General features: G+C 40.6%; 1 pseudogene; it reads right to left on the bottom strand.

Moving 5' to 3' along the window:
• Positions 1-1,891: 1,891 nt before the first annotated feature.
• On the bottom strand, positions 1,892-3,388 carry LOC114506038 (annotated as a pseudogene).
• Between the last annotated feature and the right edge of the window lie 749 nt (positions 3,389-4,137).

The following is a 4,137-nucleotide window of genomic DNA, read 5'->3' as shown; positions in this document are numbered from 1 at the left end:
TTCAGAGACTTCTATTTATTTTCATAAGAAAAACAAAAAAATCTAAAGCAAAAACAGAGTTCAAAAAAATGTATATAGAGGCTACCAAGCTAGCCTTAGAATCTCATTTCCCATCAACCAGTCTCACTATCCAGTCACAGAGATGACCTTTGCCAGTTCCCAAATGGCACAAAGCCCCAATGGTAGAGAAATTCTCTCACCTCAGCTGGTGTCACCAGCACTGAACAACCTTTCTTAGGTCCAAATAGCTTGAAGCCCCAAATGGCAAAGGTATGTTTTTACCTCAACTGGATTCTACCAGGCACCAATGGCAAAAAGCTCAAGTGGAAGAGGCATTCTTTCACCTACCAGTGTATCCACTGGTCCCATGGCAGAGACATAACCTCTCACTAACCAGTCTCATGGCAGAGACATGCTTTCTTACTCAAGCCAGCTCTAACCAGCACCAGATGACCTTTCTTAAGTCCAAATGGCACAAAGCCCTGAATGGAAAAAACATTCTCGGGGCAACTGGTACTGCAAATGACCTTTACAGGGTCCAAATGGTATGAATCCCCAAAATGGAAGAAACATAGGATTCTTAGTGTAAACAAAACTGCTAAGTTTCCTAAGTTCCCAAAAGATCAAAAGCAAGAACCAAAAAACCTAAAGTAAATAATAACTCGACCCAAGCACTGAGGTTCCTTTCATTTCAAAAAAAAATTTCACATCCTTCTACGGCCTCTACAATCTTCACAAACATTTTTTCACCTTACAACTTTCTACACACCTTCTTCAACCTTCATAGGCCTTCTTAGTCACATAGGAATACCATAATTTACTTTTAATCCTTGTTGTTTTTAACAATGGGAAGGACTACACTCAAACTCAGTATCCAGCAGCTCAAATTCTCCAAATCTGCAAACACATTCCCCTAAATAAACTTATTTTACTTTGATTTTGGCCACACCTATCTTTAAATTCATTTACAACTTGAAAAATATAAGAACAACCAATAAATGTGAGACAACATGCTTCCATTTCTCAGGTTTAAGTAAGGAAGTGGGTGGATTGGAAATACTGTTAAGGGACTAACATAAATATACTAATACATAAAAACTTTGAAAATCCCAACAATGTCTTTAACTTCTTGAAACACAGGCCCTTTGATACCATTCCTTGCTAATAGAGCCGGGAGTACTTGTGGAATACCTCACTCCAGGCCTCTTCCATGCCACTCTTCCCATAGACACGTGTTGCATTTGCAGTAGCCTGGGCAGTCTGCTCCTTGACAATCACAACATTCCAAGATGGCAAGCAGCAAAACCCATGAGAGGAGGCTACTGAAGGCTCTTGTGATGTTGAGAAATCCTGTGATGTTGAGTTGGTGGAGGACTCCATTTGAGGAATCTCATGGGACTGCTCTTCCTAACACATTTCTACTTCCTGTCCAAATCTCCAGTTGTCTTTCTGAGTGCAGTGCTGAAGTTCAGCAGGTAAGGCTTCCAACTGTGATCTGAATCATATGCTATCACTGCACTGAAATAGGGTAGCTTGTTGTTAATGTACATCAGACAGTAAGCACTAACATTTCTCAATCTTCAATAGGAATCTCTTTAAAGTTATTTCTGGAAAGATTTGGTATCTGAGATATCATTTTACTTGAATGAGACTTGTCTTGGTTAATTATTGATATATTCCCATTAGTGTCCAGCACTTGCTTGTCCTTCATGAACAGGAACTGCATGCAGGCGATAAGGCACCTGACTAAGGAGAGGGTTACAGTACATCTGCTTAATAGTCTGGGTAGCACTTGCAATACAATTCTGTAAATCTTGTATATTTTGTTAATCTCACTCCTCTGTCTTTGAAGACAGGTCTTAACAAAGTTTATTTCTCCATCTGTGACAGTTCAAGGAGCTGGATGTGCAGGCATTTCCATAGAAGATCAGGAAGATGTAAGGGTCTTATTCATTGCTGTAGACTTGTGTAGACAATCTTCAGAAAAGACACTTTCAAGAGAAGAGCTTTCTTTACTTATCACTAAATAAAGTGGAAATGTCATGCTTGAGATGTCAACCTGCCTGGAAATGGGAACTGAGCTCGGATTGAGTCATACTTCACATGGCTTTCCAGTTTTTACTGTAGAGCTTTTACTTCCTCCTTCAATTTCTGAATACACTCTTTCTTACTTTGAATAAGTCCTTTGCTTATGTACAGGTACCTGTGTAAAGATTTGAGAACATTCCAGCTTATTGTGAATTTTTTCTGGCTGACCAAGGGATTGATTGAACTCAAATCTTGAGAGTTCAAAGGTCAACACTGGAAGTAGTTTTGTAAACCAACATTCCTGTCCATACTTCACTGACTGATCAGAAGGAAGCTGCTCAAAGACATCCTCCACCATGACCACTTCCAAACATTTGTCTAAGTGGTGAAAACTATTTACCTGAAGGGGATACTGTCCAAAGGTCTCACTGTTAGAAATGGGCTTTCCTTCATGAACCCCTTTAGTGAAGAAAGTATTGTAGAATAGCTGCACCACTGGATTTTCAGATTTGTTCCTGGGATTGCTGTTAGCATTAACAGTTAGCTGGAATGCATCCTCTGGCCACTCCAGGAGCTTGTATGTGAATTCATTCACACCTTGATTCTGTTCCTCGGTTGATTGGAATGTTCCTTTTAAGAAGCCCAGGGCAGCTGCTGGGTCAACAAATTATCTATTTGATTCCATTAACAGAAAAACAATTATTAAAGCTCTTGCATACACATATTTATGTTTTCTGTGTGACTTGGACAATTTTCAAATACTTTCTGTGGCAGACTGTAGCTGGGGACAAGTATTCATAAGTCAGGCAATTGAAAGAAAGACTAAATAATGGCACTAAGCCAACATGCACTGTCAATATTTTTCAGCCCAGTTGGCCAACCATCAACTCACCTCCAGTCACTGGGATTGGGGTTCTCTCCCCAGACTTCACAGCATTTTCTTTGAGTGTTTAGTTTCTGCAGTGGTTGCCTCATGCATTCTATTAAGGTTCCTTCCCCCAGCCTGAACTTTGGTGGACTTCAGTAGACTCAAAACAATGGTAGTCTGAAGGTCTGAAAACTCTTTGTTTTCATGAGTAAGACCTATTACTTTTACTAATACTTTTTTGTTGGCAGCAATCCCCTTCACTTTAGGTGGTTCTGTAGCAACAGTGTCTTGACTGGGTTCCTTAACTCTACTATTAGTGAGAAGACTGACTGACAGAGTGATATCACCATTGCTGGTCTTCAGATCTTCATAAAAAATAGAAAGGTCCAGAATACCTGTGATTTCTCTCAGCTGATTTAACAGCATTTGGCAGTTTGAGTCATGGTGATCAGCTGCTCTGGCCATGTCATCCTGCTGTAGCTCTGCAGCCATGGTGGACAGCTACCAGCCCAGGCTTACAGGAGGCCAGGGAAGAGGTCTTTCTGCTACCAGTCTTGTATCCCCTGGGTTCATGGCATTATTGATATTTTCTTTTGTCTTACTATCAGGGAGGGGTTTTGAGGCCACTTCCCTTCTCTGCACCATCAAGCAGTTCTCTGTCCTTGGTGAAATCTAATTATGCAACAAGATAAATGTCTTAATGTAAGGAAACTCATATCATTGCCTAACCATTGGCAATATAGGCCCAATTCTATGATGGTACAGTAGTTTAGGGAACTATTTAGGGTTTGTTTTCCCCTGCAGTCTAAAATATACATAGGCCATATACTGTTGCAGTAAAAAATCAGCTCCTCTAAAATCTGACTCAGTGGACTCCTTCCAATAGTTGAAGCATAACAGCTCCTGATGGTCCACATGTATAGATCCATAAGTATGAACACAACAAGGCCACAGGCAAACTGGGAACATACAAACACAACTAGCATTAACTTCATTATACTAAACTAGCTTTCAGAAGTGATTTTTCTACCAATCAATCTCACAAACAGCGATCCTCAAGCAATGGCCTCCCTAAAACTTGGTCAGTTCTCACCCAGACCCCATTTCACAACCCTAAAACTCAGTCCTTCCTCCCTCCCAGAGTCTGTTCCCTTCCGAATCCATTTCCTTTCCACCTTTCAGACATGTTTAAGTGGCTGAAACCTCTAGTGGGTGTGCAGAGAAATTCCCAGCAACTGGGA

This window comes from Phyllostomus discolor, chromosome 9 (genome assembly GCF_004126475.2).
Source record: "Phyllostomus discolor isolate MPI-MPIP mPhyDis1 chromosome 9, mPhyDis1.pri.v3, whole genome shotgun sequence".
Taxonomy (NCBI): Eukaryota; Metazoa; Chordata; class Mammalia; order Chiroptera; family Phyllostomidae; genus Phyllostomus; species Phyllostomus discolor.
Note: the sequence above shows the minus strand (reverse complement) of the source record. Positions and strands in the feature narration are given on the sequence as shown.